Consider the following 20,458-nt stretch of genomic DNA (forward strand, 5'->3'; position numbering starts at 1 on the left):
GAACAAGTAGCTTATTGGTAACAATGCATCTATTCGATTTAGTGCTAATCGATATATGATGATTTAGTATCACACATACTAATGTTGTCAGTCCTAAGCTTAAGATCCACCGAACCCCAAACTATCTTTACCAATATCACAAAATTTCACACCTAACCTAAAAAAGTAAAAAAGCAACAATTTACGAAAACAATGAGTCTATACCACGCCAAACAATGAATGTTGAAAGGTTAAGCCGGGATGTTCGGCTTTCGCAGGACTTAAATCTGGGCCAGTCGCTTCGATAATTGAATAAAACCAGACTGCTATTCGACAGTGGCCGTTTGTGGAAAAACATCACCTAATCCGAGAACGCAACCGGCAGAACACAAGCTACTAGAGCCAATTATCCAAAGTGCGTGCGTGTGCGTGAGTACATGCGTGCGTGTGAGCGGGAAATCACGCGCGTGCGCCAACAATCTCGTCCACTTCAACCGGATCAGTTGCGGATTGACGCGCGCCCACACCGGACGACAGTGAACGCTTTTATAAATCACATTTCGATCTACGTGGATTATGTAATGTGATAAAATTCATAGGTCGTTGCGAACTATGTGTTTAAGTGTCCTAAAGGGATTTCATGATAACTATAAGGTAAGATGTTGATGTTGAATTTAAATTTGAGTTGGAGTGCAATTAGTTGAGGAGTTAAGTTTTGTGGATTTGTTTTTATATCAAACTACTTTAGTTGATATAAAAAGTCTTTTAGTAAAAGTCTTAGTACTGTATTAACATATTTTTAGTAAGGAAAATTTGTTCATCTGATTGTCCAAAAAGATTTCATGATTAGTTTTGAGAGTCTATTCATACAATATAAACTAGTCCTAGTTCAGGCACATTTTGATGGCATTTATTTGGATGGAATCTTCATAGATCAATTAGAAAGTAAAACTATTCATAAAGTCTAAATAGAATCTGCCTTGAGGCCAATGGGGTTGAATGTCACAATTTAAATCATTGACACTAAATTAATTTCACAAAAATATTAGATCAAGGGATAACCCAGTTATGTATTGTACATCATGTAATAATGATTATTAATAAGGTTGAGTTATTATAAAAAATAAACCAAATAGAATAATACATTAGGTTTCTCATTGTGTGAGAGATCATAGTGAGTTTAGAATAGAAACAAAAATGAAGTATTTTTTAGAAATCGCCCCTTATGCTATCACCATAGGTATTATGGCAAGACCAAGACCTGGGTCTTATTTAGTTTTGCATTTTGATGTCCCTAGAGCCCAAAAGCACCTTTAGTTTAAATTATTAAATCATGCACAATAACTTGGGCAAAAATCATCCGACTAAAGGAACGGGGTTTTATGGGTTGAAAATCGAATTCCTCATTTTTGGCCCTCAAAACATAAAATTTCCTAATTTATTTTCATACAATCTTGAAGAGCTTAAAACCCCAAACAATTTAGTATATTGAACTTTTGTTGCATAATAAATGGATATGGAGGAAATTCCAAAAACGCTGTAGGACATTATAAATCACCATGTGGCCCATGTTCAAGTCACCATTCATAAAAGAATTGCTTGTTTATGGATATATTTAGATAAAATGTAGCAAATACATTTATTTTATACTAAGATTTCCCTAACGAACACAAACCTACGTACTCCCTGAACCTGTTATTTTAATAGGGAAAAATCTTACATTTTTAAGGGAAGTGAAAATCCAATAAGGGAAATGGAAATTAATTTAGTTTGCAGGTTTTATACGGCAGAGGTATTTCGCTGTAATACATGCAGCTATAAGAATTTAGCTTAATGCAGCAGAGCCATGAAATCACTTGGCTAATGCACTTTTATGTGGCACTACGACCATTGAGAGGCATTCGTGATAAAACACAACATACATTTCTAAGTTTGTAAAAAAAACGATTTGTTGAAAATTGCATACATAATACATGCAATATGTAACACAGTATTACAAAAAGGAATTTTTGTAGTTTCTTTTTACCACGTGGCCAGGTAAAAAGAGAATTTAAGTCACAATTATATTGCAATTGAACAGCACGAAATTTTCGATAGAGTAAACATGCAAATAACACGCCAATCTTCTGCATGTTGTATACAGTTTTATTGTGATTGGTTGTAATTGAGATTTATGCTTTGATAATTCGCGCTGTTTTTATGTTTTATCAAGCATTGTGACCAAAGTCTAAAATTATTGATGTTATGTTTAGTGTAATAACTTTATTCACATGATTCAAATTATGTTGTTTGATTTAGGGATTGTACATTTGTATTGTGCCTTTCAAAACTTTTTACGTGTATACCAATCCACCCAAAGTCTTAAGTAACAAAAAAAACCTACGCAAAAAAATTTACCGTCTAAAATTAGTAAGAACTTACAAGTTAAAAAACATTTAAAATAAATTGAAAGAAAGGTTATAATCTAAATACTATGTTGTTAACCGTCATCGACGTCGACAGTTATCGAAATGCTTGGGGGCGCAGCTGTTAATATTGGCGAAGGCTCTGGCCTTTAATCTTGGAGGTACGAGTTCAAATCCAAGAAATCACAATTTGTTTTTAACCAAGTGTGGTGGTTTGGATTCCAGTTTAGGTCCAATATGGCGACTTTTACGAATGTAGTCATGCGGCTATATGACAAGTGACTGCTACTATGCAAAGTAAAGCAGACCTATTCCTATGTGGTTGTAGTGAATTTATAGTGTTCTATACTGAGTCTGAGGAGTGTGCCTCCATGGATGATTTAAAGTTAATTGAACTGGTTCGTCACCACCAATCCGTTTTTAACCCCAAGCACACCCAATACAATTATGCACTTCTAAATCACTTCCGATTTACGATAAAATGTAATTAAACTGGTTTATATTACCTCGGAAAACTTTCTAAACATAGTTTAATCTTGAACAATATGTCACTGAATGAGAATACTCTGAAATTCCTCTTCTAGCCATACCCCGAACAATGTTCTTTATGGTTTTTACCATTTGTATTATGTCTTCTTCCTCATCTTCTTCGAGTCAAATATACGCTTCTAACATATGTGCTTCTTCCATGATGGCCAAAAAACGTAATATTACTGTAATATTACAATAACGGTTTTATAGTAGTTTACGCAACGATTGTGTTAAGTTAGTCTTTACGACACGAGTAAAAAATTTAAGGCACGAGCCTTGGCGAGTGCCTTAAAAACTTCTACGAGTGTCGTAAAAGACTATTAACGCGAGTTGCGTACACTACCTTACCTACGACAGTTTTTTAATTACTAAAAATCTGGTTTTGTATTACTAACAATCACTTCTCATAACTTCCTAGAGAGGTTATGTTTTCGTTTATTGTCATTGTCACTGAAAGTGATGCAACGACTTATTGTATAATCATCTGATTTCATGTAATTACGTGTTTGTAAAACTTTGTTAAATAATACTTTACTTTTTCAGGCAATAGGTTCTGCTAGCAGCATTCTTACCATAAATACTGTATCAGGTACAATTAGGCAAATATTGCATATATTTTTGGACAACTGAATAATATAGTGAAACAGTTAATTTACAGTTAGATCTCAGCATCGAATATGTGGTCCACAACGAGTTGGGTGAAAAAGTGGTTAAGAGGTTTTCAAAATAAACCAGAAGAAGATTTTCATTTATCAATTTAACCTTATTTTGTTTCGTCCATTTAATGAATTGCTGGTATGTAATTGCATATGGTACCTTTGTTTTGATTTTGGTGGCAAAAGATTAGCACAAACAGTTTGTGCTCTCATTTCTATCTCGTCAACATCACTTTCACTAACTGATATTTTAAAATCAACCTTCATTTAACTTCCACCAACTTAGGTTAAGAATACTCAATTATCAACAGGAACAAGCCGGATCGACAATTAAAATTGTCAACGGATCAGCTGATCAGCTGATTAGTTGACGTTCGAAGTATTACAATTGTACTTCTTTTCTCTCAATCCTTGAACCTCATTGGTCCGTTACCCGTGTTGATATGAGAAAAACTATGCTGATATGAAATGAAACTATGCTGATATGAAAGTAAACAGCTGTAAAGTGAAACTTTTCAATTCTAAGATCTGGACTGAAATGGCTACTTTAAAAAACGGTCGTAGGTAAAAATAATTACTGCACTAGTCACGAGCGTCGCGGTATTGGCATGGGGAAGAGCGCTGCTGCAGTCGTATCAGTCGCCGCATAGGAATTGGCTGTCCACCTATTTAAAGAAGAAAATACCCCCACTACAACAAACCTGAAAGCAAAAAGTAAATACTTTATCAGTAAAAAAACAGACAGCCGATCGTGAAGAAGTTAAGTTTACTGACAGGTTGATGATGAACAGTCGTCAGTTAATTTATATTACTACGCTCAAATAAGGTTAAAAATATTACCTTAGCGACAGTAAACTTTCGAAGTCTTCATTAGGAACACACTGGAAACAATTATGGAAAATATTTCAATTAATTTGGTTTATAAACGAAATGACCCATGAGTGTAATGCTACTCGCTCGGGCAAAGGTAACTACAGTAGCCAAACCAAAGAGAACCTGGGGGTTTTTGTTGAACAGACCCTAAGCCAACATTAAAGCAAACTTGAAAGTGCTTTCCTAGTAAAACATTTGATATTCTTTCAATAATACGAAAGTCACAGTTTTTGTCAGATCTTTATACTAATAATACTATTTCTACTTTACTTTTTGTTCATTTGATTACTATGGCAAAAAAAATTCTGTTTCCCTTAATCGTATTTGTTTTACTTCGACAGTTTTGGTTTATGTGGTTGAATATTTTAAATTCTTAGTTTAAGACAAAGTTGTGCATAGTTGAAATAGGACGAGAGAAAAAGTGAGGACAGAATCTTTAGTTTAAAGTTGGTCACTTTATTCATCCAATTTTTGTAAAAAATTACCAACATTATTTTCAAGTTTTAAGTTCTAGTTAGTAAATACACCTTCTCCCCTCGATTCAGACATAAAATTAAACTATATTTTATTTTTTTACTCTATTTGATGTTTATACGTAAAAAATACTTTAATTTTGTAGGATTAGTAAATATTATTGAAATAATTTATTAATCTTTGTGAGCAGCTTTTAAACCCTTTTAAGTAAAATTACCAATTCTTTTATGGATTTTTCTGAAAATTATTTCCTCCCTTGACGTGTCTTTTGTAATTTACTGGGAAATCCACCCCAAGCCTTGACACCACTGATTTTCAACAATTTGAAATAAAATAAAATAAGTTGTATTGTTTGATTAAATATAAAATCTTAGTAACAAGTAGCCTTTTTTTATTCCACTTATAGTAAATAGTTGACTCAATATCATTATCATATAATACGGTTTGCCAGAGGTTAACTAATTTTATTAGTTTCAACTAGTTTGTTGGGGACAATGAGAATGAATAGAGAATGAACAGTATACACCCTTAATTTTCACTATGCAATATTATTGCTGAAACTCAATTGCCAATCCTGTCAAAAAATTTTCTACTGTTTGTACAGCACCACCAAAGACTGAAAATAAGGGAGACACTATAATAATTTTGGAATCACTATTCACTATCAGAGCTAAAGTAATTGGTGGAACGATTTTATAAGGTTACAGTAAAAGACTTAAAATGCAGCATTCCAAGGTAGTTTATAAATAACAAGAAAATTAGCAAAAGTTAGTGCTAATCTTAAATTTGTGTTTTATTTTCCCATGATAAATATTAGTAATTTATGTATAAAAACCTCAACGTGGACTCAACTAACATGAAGCGTAGAAACCATGACTCCAGGTCCACGGAGATTGTATTAAACATTGGTGATTCGTAAGCCTTAAACTCGGGCCTTTAGTAAAAAAAACTTGGCGTTTTACTTTATGGACTAGCGATCCAAGTGGGTTACGATCATTCCGAGTACACAGACAAATAAAAGTTCCCATTCATGTAAAATAAATATGATTCTTAATTATTAAACCAGCGAACACAACAGGGTTTGATAAATATATCCATTGACAATACTTTAGTATCCAATAAAACTATCATTGACTATATTTAAGTCTGTGTTTTTTCCGTGCTTAACGACTATACTGAACAAAGAGACATACAACTACCCTCACCAAAGCAAACCTGCAGACTAAGTGAATTTCCATTTGCCTGATTGGATTTACACTCAAATGTCTCCTTATAATATCACATTTATTCCCTATTTAAATATAATTAGTTTAACCGAGTACTTAGGTTTGCTGCAACAGGGAGGGTAAAAAGTGTTTTTTGTTGTAAAATGTTAATACTGCAGTTTAGTAAAAAATAATGTATTTTCCAAACCTAATCAAAATATGTTCATACAAAGCAAACTACAACAGTTGATTTATTCTCCATAACAATAACATGGGAATTTTAAATTTACAATATTTTGGAAATTTTTCCGTAACCATTAGGCACATAATTAATAACGCTTCAATATAATAAACTATTTGTTTTTTAAGCTCTACAAAATGGTATGGAAAGAAATTGTGAAATTTTGTGTTTTTAGGGACAAAAATCGGAAAACCCCATTTTTATGTATATTTTATTTTACCACATAAAACCCACATAAGCCCCCGTTCCCATAGTCCAACCGTGCTATGGACCTCTAAACGAAAAAGTAAATCGTTCCCGGGTCAAGGTCTCACCACGAGTACTACGGTAATAGTTTATTCCCTATATGGGAAATTCGCTAATAGTGTAGGCATATACAGAAAGCTAATACACGTACTGTATGGAAGTTACATTCGGCATTTATAACCACTTCTCACTACCGAGTCAGGTGCGCATTCATAAATTACTTTCCCGCCAACGTGTTATTAAATTCCATCTGTAAACAGCAACTGATAATACTGCATGTGGTTTAACTCTTATTGTGCCATGGAAATACAGTAGTGTGGTTTATGTTTACCGTTAAGGAATATTAATTTTTATACATGTATAACACAGCCTTTTCAAATCAGTCAATATGAATGTGGAGTTGGGATCGGGAATTATTTTCTTAGTCAAGTAATGAGTTATATACTTTATCAAATTTTGTGTACAATAATATGTACATTATTTGACAATCTTTAATATTATGTGGACGTTGGAACATAAATATTAAAAATATTACCGCATTATTACGTGAATATATTTACAGAATGCATTTAATGCAATTAAATGATCATTATCATTATGATAGGAATATATAGCTTATTATTGTGGCGAAAAGGAATATGCATAGTATTTAATTATTAATTGTCATCATCACGGCCATATTGCCCCACCACTATATAATGCATCACCCTCTGATCAGGTAGTGTATGATTAATACACCCTAGGTGTAACTAATTAATTATATTAGCTGAAGTGTTATCCAATATTGAGCCATTTTAAGAATATGCCTACTGGAATTTTATATAAGCGTTTTAGGGGAATAGGGACCGTATTCGAATACTTTACTAAACTTAGGATTCGAACATGGGACTTGGTGACAAAATAGCGGGTTTGGCCCCCGATGTGCCGCTTGTTAATAGGTCATTCAATCAAAAACCACACTAGCAGACAAACAAAAATCATATAATATACATGACAGTAACATCACTTGTGATTCTACCAATTTCATTTACCAAGTTTCCTGTAAAAACTGTTCCAAAGACTACATTGGCATAACCACAAATGCTCTTAGAGTTTGTACGAATGGTCACAGATATAATGTAAACCATCCTGATATACAAAAACCTGTGGCTATTCATGCGAGAGAGCAATCGCTAAATTTTCAACAGTGGTATTCACTGAAAAGTAAATTAGCAAAAGACGCATCAGACATAAAATGAAAACAGCGTGAGCAAGCTCACCAATTAATACTTTAATATAAAACACCATCTGGTCTAAATTTGGGATAGTATACAAAAATAATTAACGGTTTCTTTCTTCCTTTCCAATATTCTCTTCTATACTCCCCTATAAATTATCTATCTATGGTTTTTACAAAACCATGTGGAACAAGAGTGATATACACCTTAGGGCTTATCTGTTTTTGTTGTTATTGTTCCCGAAGGAGGCTTAAGCCGAAATATAAAACTTGTATGTTAAAAGTAAGTGTGTTAATAGTTCATTTATTGTTTTACAAATTCATTATTAAGTAATTAACAAAATATGTTGTCTTGAATTAATCTTTAAGCTTATCTATATATAAAGCCAAAAGTACCCATGAACTTTTGAGAAAACTACAAGTCACACCCCCATAAACCATATACGTAAAATGTTCGTCATGACAAGAAAACCTGCGCAAAACTATCCATTATTTCATAAATTGCCCTTTAAGGTCGTAATACCTTTCTAAAGGGAACTTTCCAAAATGTAAAATACCTCAGATGTACTTATTTGTTTGTATCACTGTATTCTGTTTAGTTTATTTCAGCTTAACTTAACCAATCAATAATTTTATTAATACTTATGTAGTCAAACAGGGTGAAGCCCGTGGGTAACAGCTAGTTCTCATAAAAGTGAAATTTTTGAAAGTTAAATTTTCAACTTGAACTTTAATCTTAAGGAAAATCATTTCTTTTGGAAGTAGAAAAACATTGCTTTAATATCAAAAGGGACAGGCCTAAGCCCTTAGAGATTGCAACTTCTTTATTCTGGAGCTTATAAGAAACATTACCTCTCTTGCACTGTAATGCCCTTGTTTTCCAGATATTTTCTTATAAAACCTTTTGTCCAACGTTATCAATAGTAATGTATAAAAGCGAACGAGTATTTCATAAATAAAATATTTCAAAGGCTGCTAAATTTATTTAGAAAAATTTGAAAATTTCCTTCTCTCCAGATAATAGTTCAGTTCTGGGAAATGATTTTGAATATAACATTTAAGCTTTACTGCGGGGCTTCAAAGTTAAGTTCAAAGATTTTTCCTTATAAATATAAAACCTCACTTTTGGACGGGGACATTGCACATTGATGAGGAAATTTTACTGAGTTTTACTAATTGGCTTACCGTAATATGTTTATTTAAACAACAGGAATTAATTTAATTGTATTCGTTTACCCTTGCGATTGCAATTTTTATCCAATATACATACTCTACAATGTAGCTACATCTAAATCACAATGTTCACATATAACACACTGCTTCTCTAAGCTAAAGCAGTATAATCGCATCATCCCATCTCACTAATTCACAAGCCGCTTAAACCCTTGATATTCCATTATTATTGTGTAAAGCCTGGACAATGTGTAGCGAGCCATGGGTAACTTAATATATCTGGGTCAAGGGAACTTAAACGCATAGTGGTAGAGCACGAGGTTTCGGAGTCCGAGTCCCGGATTCAAATCCCGACAAACACCAATGTATTTGTAAAACAGTTCCGTATTAAGATATGAAGGACAGAAAGTAAAATGTCTGCAGAGGTCCACATATTATTCGTTAAAATTTTGTACACCCGTTCATACAATACATATATGACCGTATACAGCGTTCATTTGAAAATTGTCCATATCGGTTGTGTAAAACATAATGCTTTTACAACTTGTTCGTTCTCATTTCCCCTTAATTTTGGCCTTACCGAATCCAATATGTTCAATTTTGAGCAATGCCCAAAAGGGTTCAAATTGGGTGATATGGGTGCTTTGTAAAAACTATTCAAATGTAAACATAAAGCTGTGTGATAGATAAATTTAAAGGTCTAATCACCATCATTAAAGGTGTAGGGCGCTAGGTAAATTTTAAAAACACGAAACTACTATTTTTAGCACGAAACTGTTTTACACATTACTTCAAGCTAGCCCTAGAGGGTTTGGGACATTATCACATTCATAAAATCCACTGGTGATTGGTGTGATTTGAATCTGAGACCTCGGTATCTGAAGCACGACGCTCTACCACTCGACCAGCTGACTCCACAAACTCTGTGGAAATTAAATTGAAAAAGTAAATTGGTCCTGGGTCTAGGTCTGTGTAACCCATAAGCGCCACATTGGATTTGGCCCTTGGTGTTACCAAGGGGCTTTTACCTGCATGGGAACTTCGCTAAAATATAAATACCACGAGTGCTTGGAAAATATGTTGAAAACTGTGTACTATGTTTTAGTTAAAGCAAAAATTTCAGTTTTATCCAACAGGGAATGTACTAATCTAGACGTTTGTCCCTTTATTTTTTCCTTTTATAGTCATTACATAATTTTCTTTTCACAATTGAATATCTAACTTCATCTTGTATCTATACACATTTGGTTCGGTTTGCGCCTTTTTCACAATCTCAAGTGGACAAAATACCTTTCCTCTCGTATGCCTTATCTGCACCTGTAAATACTAGTAATACAGCAATAATTACAAAGTTATCATAATTAAAAATACATTTTGGTTTTTAACAGTGTTATACAGGGCGTTTAAAAAAGGTGGGAAAGGTGGGGACATAATTTACGTAACGACAACGATTCCTTGGGTGAAAATAAAGAGAAAATTAAGAATAATATTAAAAAAAAAATCGCTTAGTTAATCAGATATCCACCATTTTTAGCGAATATCCCATATAGGGAATAAGCTATTACCGTAGTACTCACGGTAAGACCTGGACCCGGGGCTGATTTTTGTTTTTGATTTGAGGTCCCTAGAGGTCAAAAACACCATCCGTTCAAATTCACATATATATATATATATATATACAGGGTGTTGAAAATGTCTGGAACCAACATTATATCTGGTGAGTGGTTAAAGAAAAACAACTGATATTTTGTATACGGATATACTATGGTTTTACCTATCCTTTGGTGCCTTATGACATTTTTTACCACTTATAGGGAACGTCCCGTAGAGGATGCAGTAAAAAGTTTTAATGGAAGCCTATGGTAAATGATACATCATTTTAAAGGCCATTTTTTTCTGAGTAAGGAGCCACAAGTTTCATCTCAAAAGGACCACCCTAGCAAAAATGGCGACTGTTTGAAATTTAAAAACCCACTTATAGGGAACGTCCTGTGGAGGATGCAGTAAAAAGTTTTAATGGAAGCCTATGGTAAATGATACATCATTTTAAAGGCCATTTTTTTCTGAGTAAGGAGCCACAAGTTTCATCTCAAAAGGACCACCCTAGCAAAAATGGCGACTGTTTGAAATTTAAAATTCAATTATTTTCAAAAACTTCAAACAGTCACCATTTTCGCTAGGGTGGTCCTTTTGAGATGAAACTTGTGGCTCCGTACTCAGAATATAATGGCCTTTAAAACGATGTATCATTTACCATAGCCTTCCATTAAAACTTTTTACTGCATCCTCCACAGGACGTTCCCTATAAGTGGTAAAAAATGTCATAAGGCACCAAAAGATAGGTAAAACCATAGTATATCCGTACACAAAATATCAGTTGTATTTCTTTAACCACTCACCAGATATAATGCTGGTTCCAGACATTTTCAACACCCTGTATATATATGTCCGTTAGTGCGATAACTCGAGCAAAAATGATCCGATTTTGATGAAATTTGGTACAAACGTGTAAACCTACGTTTATTCGAACGAGTTCGCGAACCAGCATGATCGGACCATGGGAACGGGGGTTTATGGGGGCTTTTATGGGGTAAAAATGGGTTTTTCCCATTTTTTACCCAAAAAACATAAAATTTTGCAATTTCTTTCAAAACTATTTTGTAGAGCTTAAAAAAAAATAATTTAGTATATTGAAGCGTTATAATGCGCCTAATGGTTACGGAGAAAAGTCCAAAAAATTGTAAATTTAAAATTCCCATGTTATTCTTATGGAGAATAAGTAAACTGTTGTAGTTTGCTTGTTTATAAACATATTTTGCCCAAATTTGGAAAATGTTTTTATTTCTTACTAACTATTAACATTTTACATAAAAAAACACTTTTACCCTCCCTGTTGCAGCAAACCTAAGTATGTTTTAAACTGATTCTATTTAAATAGGGAATAAATGTGATATTTTTAAGGAGACATTTTAGTGTAAATCCATTCAGGGAAATGGAAATTCGCTTAGTCTGCAGGTTTGCTGCGGCGGGGGTATTGTATTTTTTACATAGCCTAAATATTTTTATCTTTGATTTTTGTCAACTGATCTTTATGATAATTGGTATGTTTGTTGGGTAGAAGAGACCCATGTTGGAAAAAATATATTGATTCAATTTAAAAATTAAATATAAAAATTCAAATTAAATTATTTTTTAATTTCTGAAACTTAAATTACTTGAAAATGGCTGGTTTTATGAAAGAATGTTAGTACACTTTTATTTAGAATTTCTAATTCCCTATCAAACAATACCAAGATAAAAAAGATCGAATAAGGAATTGGTAAAATATTAAAATATTTAGTTGTAAAATGGTGTGGAATAAGGCAGAAGCTACACAGGTTTGCCCCATTTTACAATTAAAAATCATAACATTTTAGCCGTTCCTAAATCGATGTTTTTGATCTTTGTGTCGCTGTCATTTGATAGGGAATTAAAGATGCTAAACAAAAGTGTTCTTAAAATATTTTCATAAAATATGCCATTTTCAAGTAATTTAAGTATAAAAAATTAAAATGGCCACCATTTTGAAATTTTAAGATGAATTAAGATACATTTTTTATGACATGGGTCTCTTCTACCTTAACATATATACAAAGTTTCATAAGGATGGGTTGAAATAATTCAAAGATAAAAATATTTATGTAAAAAATACAAAACGGTGGATATCTGGTAAACGACGCGATTTTGGGAAAAAATGTTATTCTAGATTTTCTCTTTATTTTAACCCAAGGAATCAGTTTGTAAATTATGTCCCCACCTTTTTGAACACCCTGTATAATCGATAGTTCTTATATACAGTGTGGATTAGATATAATAATTCTTTTACATACGACGCAATCTTGTTTCGTACATTTAAAATTGTACACTTTCTTCTCACGCTATCTACACATTTTTACATCTTAATACATTCAATTCAATAAATAAATCAACGATTATAAAATTTTTTTTAAACTTATCATATGTGATGTTATAAGGAATATACAGCTTATCAAACCGCAGTCAACATAAAATGGTCTAATTAATTTTTTATCTGCGATATTATCTTAAAGGTTCGTAAATAGGTTGGTTGTACCTAAATATTAATTTTCACACAAGTGCGTATTGAAGGTACGTAAACTCGGTAAAATTATTATATTTATCCTATATAATGGTAATATAATTAGCTTAATGTTTGATACTTGTTGTACAACCTGTTAATGTTGATGACACACACCACCAAGGGAGATTAGTCAAAGTGGTTTAGCCTAAACCGGACCAGTTTTGCATAATACGCACAGATCCGGATGAATGTTCTGTAATATTTATTTGCAAGCCTTTGACCGCAACTGAAAACCTCAAAGCTTGCTTGGTCTATTGGAATTTGTACTGCTTTTACTAGTTTAGACTCTATTCACTCTCTGTTTTTTTACAACTCATTATAGACAAATTGTTGTTACATGCACGTTGAAAAGTATAACAAACTAGTGGACATAATCAAATAAGTAATTTGAGTGACAATAGAATTTGAAAAAATTGTACCACCTAACATTTTGTACTTTCATTTAGTATTTTCTACAAGTTCAATGCTACGGGATTAATCGAAACATCTACCTATACTCTATTTCAATAGAGATATGTTGGTCATATTAAACATAATAATCCTACTAATACGGTCCTTGAATAAGCAGTTATTTTGAATATGTAAACGGGCAGTGTGCGATAAATACTAGTAATTATTCAATATATCATGACAAACCTTTTAAGCCTAACACGAGCTTAGTACAAATAATTTATCGAGCTACTCTTAAGAATCTACAAATTTAAATTAACATGAATTAAATTTTCTGAACCAAATATTTAAGAGTTATCAAACTTATTATTGACAGATGGAGTGTAGATATAAATGGTTATCATTGAATTAATTCATTTGAAAACAAACCAGTTATCAATGGAACTGTATCTTCACTCACAATTATACCTGCATCCAAACCTTTTATGTGAATAAAAATAAACAGTGTGCCTCAATTGGCAACTGATTAAGACAATAACATGAGTTAATAAGATCAGCATTTCATTAAAATCTAAAAAGATAATATGTAATTTTAAATGGGAAATTAGATTTAATAAAAAAATACTAACCTATTAAACTAATTATATAATCAAACGTATTCTGTGCTTATTAAGGAAAACAAAACACGTTTTACTATATAATTAGCTTTTTTAGGACGTCCCTTTGAAACGGCAGTTAAATGGATTGTTCATGTTTATAATTTAAGTTGGTTTGACTTATAGAAATGATATTTTTCCATTCGTATTTAGAGGTTTAATTTTCTTTCGTTACAATTTTACTACAATATACAACTTTTTAAATTTGGTATTCTTTAGTTCAAATTGTTGTTTGAAGCCATAAACTTTGGGACGAATGACAGCTTTATAACATTACCGTGGGAGATATCTGTAAGAGATTTCTCAAAATACGATTTTGCAAAAGACTCTACCAAATAAGTAAAAATAAGTAAGCATAAGCAAGTGTGTAGTGTAACAAGTAAAGTGGTGTTGTGTATGAAATACCAATTGATTGATTGAGCTCATTTAATTACAAAGAAGATTATTTATTAATTCCGTTATATTCGGGATTATAATTAAGATGTTACTTTACATTTAGATGAACACCAGTAAAGACAATTTAGTTTCGCCATTTTAATTTTATAACTAAAAATACAACTCTGTAGATCTCGGGTTTATCTTTACTCAAGTTTATGACAAGACAAGTGCAGTAAAGACTTTACAGTCGGAGATGAATATTTTTACGACGTGTTTTAAGTCCTTTGTGACTATAAAATAATTTGATAAATTAACTTTATACAATCAAGTATTATGATGTTAGTGTTAATATATTTTCCCTAGTAAGAATATACTGTATTTTCAATAAGCCACAATTTTATTTAATTGGATTCTAATCACTAATACACACAAATTTGTACCACTTTAGATAAAAATATTAAATATAGACATTTTTCATAAACTCAAAATATTTGTTACTATTTATTTACAAATAATTGCTTAAAACGGATTCGTTAACTACTAAACGTCGAAATTTCTTATAATTTCAAACTTTTGATGAAAGTAATATTTTGACCTAATTTAATACGGGTATTACACAAAAATCGTTTCGACTAAAATTGGTCGGCATAATGTTATAATGAACACAATTAATTCGAAATACATTTTTGTCCCCTTATACGGAAAAAATGTTTAAAAAGTCTGAAAATTCAAAAACTATTAGTCTAAAGTGTTCTTAAATTAACAACTGAAAAGGATTACTTTAATCTTATACGTATTGAAATTATTAATTAAGGTGATTCAAACAGAAAATATTCAGATACAACGTTGCTTTTCTGAGGTTAAACAGTATAATCGCATCTTGCCAACTCACTGATTGTCAAGCCGCTTAGTCCCTTGATATTTCATCATTGTTGAGCAGGGTCAGCATCATTTGTAACAAGTCCTGGATATTTCTTATTATATTTCTCCAAGGAGCGAATAAAATGATTATAAATAAGTCGCGGAAATATTATTTATTATAACAAATTGTTTAAAACAAGTTTTCTTTTAGCTTTTACCAACTATGAATGTTTTTACGATTATAAATATTACAAATTTGCCGAGGAGTTGCAGAGGGCTCTTACTAAAATTAAATTACTCTTTCATGAAAACCAGAAGAATTCTACATAATTGAACTATAATAAATATATTTTGCTCTTACCATCTACGCAATCAGGCGTGATACTGCCCGCCGTTTCGGAGATAACTCCATCTTCAGGTGCTCAGTGTACACCAAACTATGGTCTTGTTACGATTAACATGAAAAGTTGTTATTTGCATTGCGTCAGGTGATAAATAAATACTAGTGTACCTGTTGCTCGAAATCGAGCAATTTTCAAGTACTGTATTATACAGAAGTTATTTAAAAACTACAGTAATAACGGCCATAATTTTCGATGAGTTTAAAAGACCCGACAAAATACTTATGTACCTAATTGAAATACTCACGCTATTTAATAGCGCTTTGAAATAATAAATGCTTGTTGTAAAAATATTTTAGAATTTTTTGGACCCGACCTTATTTTTTAGTGTTTTCTACTGATGTTTCCCAACTTAGAGCTATTACCAGTAAACATTTCTTGCATGTATTTATTTGATCTGACTTAAGGTAGGTTTACAACACTGTGAACATAAAGTGTCCATATTCTTCATTGTTTATTTTTTTTTTTTACTTCCAAAAAGCTGCTTAGCATAACTGGCAAAAATGATTCATCTCCCCAAGTGATTGTGTACCTGGATTCCTTACTGTGACTGTGAGACCAGGCCTATCCCCTACTCTTCCCATACGCATAAGATTTCCTATTAATTGTCTCATCCTCCTGTTTTGAGTATTTCTCCTTTAAACTCAAGAAATTGTCTGTTCTTCCAACAAAACTGATTGACTGTTTAGATTTGTCTATAACCTCCTAAATATTACAAACCTTCAATATTTACTCCCAAAAAGCTGGTGAGTTTCTTTTTATATACAGCTGTTTTTGTTTTAAAATTTGATTTAAATGTAATTCTAATGGGGAAATTGCGACCTTTGAGAGCGTCTCGTGCCCTTAAGGGTATGATTTTTAAAATTCTAAAACCTTTATGCAAAACTACGAATTGAAATGAATTATTTGACACCTCAAACGTTAAAAGCGATCCAGAAATAACGGAGGAGATTTGTTCACAAAAAACAGCCCTCACGTGTTAATATAAGAGATTAACCATTTAAACAAGACGGACACACGAATATACACGAAAATATTTAGAGCAACATGCACGGCTTAAATACTAACGACGGAAGATGGAGCCATCTCCGAAACAGGATCTCCCCTGATTGCGTAGACGGTAAAAACAAAATATATTATTATATTTTCACGCAATCTGCCACACTCAACAATATAATTTAACTAATATAAATTACTTCACTCTTCTTTACCTGTAATACATTTAAATAATTTGTCATTGTGAATAAACTCACCATTGCTTTGAAAACAAAATACTAAAATATGTTTCGTTATGACATCAAAACAATTAAATACCTACTGCTTAATATGTAGCCTTATATTTTGCATTCTAACGCATCCATTTTTAGTTATCATATAAAGATTTTTTTCTTGTGGTCTTTACTACCATAAAAATTAATACTCTGCAATATTTGTGTGAATACCTTCGGCCACAAGCCATAGATAAACTTAAGAGCTTCACAGGCTGCATTTCGGTGGGCTTTGAAAAGTTTGTTCCACTTTTTACTCCCTTAGGGAAAACAACTTAGTAGGGCAAAAATAGTATAGAAATAATATAGGAATTAGATTCCAAACTAGCAGTAAAATACAATTTATAAATTTCAAAGCAAATAAATGGCGTGCTTATGGAAAATGCTCGAATAGGGAAAGTGGTGGTGAATCTACCACTAGAAAACCACACTAAAACTAAAAGATTTCTAAAGTCATTAAAGAGATGCACATAATCACTACTTATGTCTTAAAAAGGCACTCCTCCATTTTGTATGATACTTTTTATCAATAACATAGTGTAGCATTACTAGATTATGTCATACTATATCCTTTTCCAAAGTTCATTTTTTGAAGCCGAAAAATATCTTATCGATTGAAATATGTATAAAAATGTATTATTGCACATAACTAATACTATTAAATCTTTTCGTATTTCAAACATTTAAAACCTTAATTAATTTTTATCTAACTTCTAATTATAATTTTTTCAATACCAAACTATTTAACATAATTAATAAGCACAAATATGTATCGACTCTTAATGAAAGGAAGGATTTGGGCTAAAGTATTTATTTTATCAGCTTTTACGTGCATTCGTTAACAATATTATATTGAGATATTTTTTTGTTGAAAGAAATAGCAATATTATTGCAAATGGGTCAAATATAAACTTTGATATTTATTAGATCTTTACCTTTAACCACATGGTTTATTTTTAAACAGAAGAGTAAGCAATGTAAAAATTCAAACATCACTCCCAATTACGCTGGCTTTCAAACGTAACAAATACAATAGAGGTTGCAAATGTTATTGAAAAGGATTGATTAAAACTATGTAGCTCATTAGGGATTCTTTGTGAAAGTGTACAATGTGATAATGAGTCAGGTTTGCAAACGTTTGATAGTTATCTGAAAATACAAACCTGGGACAATGAACATGAAATTTTAATGTGAAGTGATTAATGCTGATTATAGACTATTGAAAAATGTAGTAGTGAGAATCTCAAACGCACTGAGTTACAAGAATCTATATTTAATTCACATTTTATGAAACAACAAAGCAATTCAAATTGTTAAACATAGGATAAAATTATCATCCTTAAAAGTTTGGTTTTCAAATAATAACCGTAATTAAACATTACAGAGATAATAGCAACTATCTTTCAAATAATATACACAGATTTTGTTACTGTCGTTGATGTACATTCTTAAAAATAACGTTTGTCCTGGTATGAAATAAAAAATAAATAATTTATTTTTATCTTACAACACCTTTGGAACTACTTATGTCACAAGGAGTGACACATATCAGTAGCCTGATAACATTAAAGTGTTTGTGATGTTTAATAATTGTCTTTTTGAAGCATCATAGATCCCTTATTTAAAAAATAAATATTATTGTAATAAAAGGTTGGCTGCCGCTTTCTACCACAAAATTTCCTTGCCACATGAGCCCTAGGCCAGTGTGTAACATACCAAGAATGTATCTTACTGATAAATTTTCAGTGGCGTAGTACGCAAACCTGTAGCCTCAGTTTTTAATTGTTTTTCACAGTAGGGGAAGGTAACTTTTGCTAGCTAATAGTCTACCCAACCTTAGCACTACCAACTGAGCCACCGAACAATCTTGTTATTAATATTATAACGAAAACCTTCACCAATGTATTTTACTTTATTATATTGTTGAAACTTGGTAATATCTGCACTCGTGATATTAGATACTAAAAAACTGATATGAAAAAAAATTAAAAAGTCCTTTAGTTGCCTCAAAGAGTTGTTAAATTACAAAACATAATTTACAAAGATTGACAAAGAATGTCTTTTCAAATTTCTTTTGTCAAGAGGTAAAATAAGCATAGTTTTGTAATATAGAAAGAGATATCAAGTGGTTTACTAGGGAAGCTCTTTCAAGTTGTGTTTTATGTTGGATTAAAGCTTGTTCAACAAAAACACCCCAAGTTCTCTTTAGTCGAGTTTCTGTTACCCCAACGCGACCTGGTAACTTTACACTCTAAAAGCTGCATGTTTAAAGTGGTTTTGTTTTTCACGTTACGTTGTATATCTGAAAGAAACTCTTGTTATCTAACTTTTCAAAAAGGTTTATTTTTTTCTTTATCAATATGTTCAGAAGTGTCGTAGACTTTTTTCGTACAACGTATGTTCAAATCACTTTAACAATCCCAAAATGTATATTCTTAAAATTTCCATTGTTAAAAGCCTTAGTGGTTGAATTAGGCTGGTTCGTGAATCTTCTTTTCAATGAATGTTACTTTAAACTTTTATCCTAATTTCTTTAAACCCCCTTTGATGTATTAGCCGATGAATTAGCTATTGTAATAACTGTTAAATTGAATATATTTGTACTTTTTTAGTAACAATGATTCATTTGAAGGTTATAATAGGTTAAACAATATACACAAACCCAATGATAATAAATTATTAAGCTTACCAAACAGTTACACTCTAACACATTATTCTAGCTCAAAGGAATCGTAATTAACTTTTTCAATGTTGAATTACAAAGGCAAAGATCCACAATAATATAATTAGCTAATCAAACATCACAGTTATAGTTTTATTCATTTTTATTTAAATATTATTTCAATTCAATAAAAAAAAAATGTTTAATAGTGAAGTAACCCATGTTTACTTTCTCAACCTAATAATCATTATTTAAATTAAAGCGATTAAAATATCACTTAGCAAAGCCCAACTAAGAGGTTTAAGATGAAGGAGTGAATATAAATAATCATTGAAGAGCTGCGAAATGTGTCAAATAATATTTAAAAAATCACAATATATTGTTGATTTTCGATAAAAGAAAGTGAGGAAATTTTTAAAAATGGTCTTGGAGCGGAGAGGACATTTTCATAGGAAAATGCAACTCTGACAAACATCCATAGCTCTTTGTTGCTTGCATTTACAAAGTTACCTCGAGGGTATATGGGGTTTTGCTAATTATTTTGTGACGCTTCAGTTGCTATGACAAAAATCTCAAAACTCATTCATGGATACTTTGTTTACGCATTAACAATCTGCTTTGGTATATTTTCAGTTCAAGCGAATAATCCAAGAACTAAATGTAACTCTAGCATGTCAGTAATACTAATGCGATTTCCCTCTATGT

The 20,458-nt window shown here is 31.7% G+C and overlaps 1 protein-coding gene across 1 annotated transcript in view; it reads left to right on the forward strand.

Annotated features, from left to right (window-relative positions):
- The first annotated feature begins 511 nt into the window (after window positions 1–511).
- Window positions 512–20,458, forward strand: part of LOC128987339 (uncharacterized) — a 48,036-nt gene continuing 28,089 nt past the window's right edge. Inside the window, exon 1 of the mRNA XM_054408132.1 lies at window positions 512–633. The gene's annotated coding sequence lies outside the window, so the exon portion shown is untranslated. The remainder of the gene's footprint in view (window positions 634–20,458) is intronic.

This window comes from Macrosteles quadrilineatus, unplaced genomic scaffold, assembly GCF_028750875.1.
Source record: "Macrosteles quadrilineatus isolate MER2022 unplaced genomic scaffold, UCM_ALF_1.0 Scaffold_2__2_contigs__length_208266976, whole genome shotgun sequence".
Lineage (NCBI taxonomy): Eukaryota > Metazoa > Arthropoda > Insecta > Hemiptera > Cicadellidae > Macrosteles > Macrosteles quadrilineatus.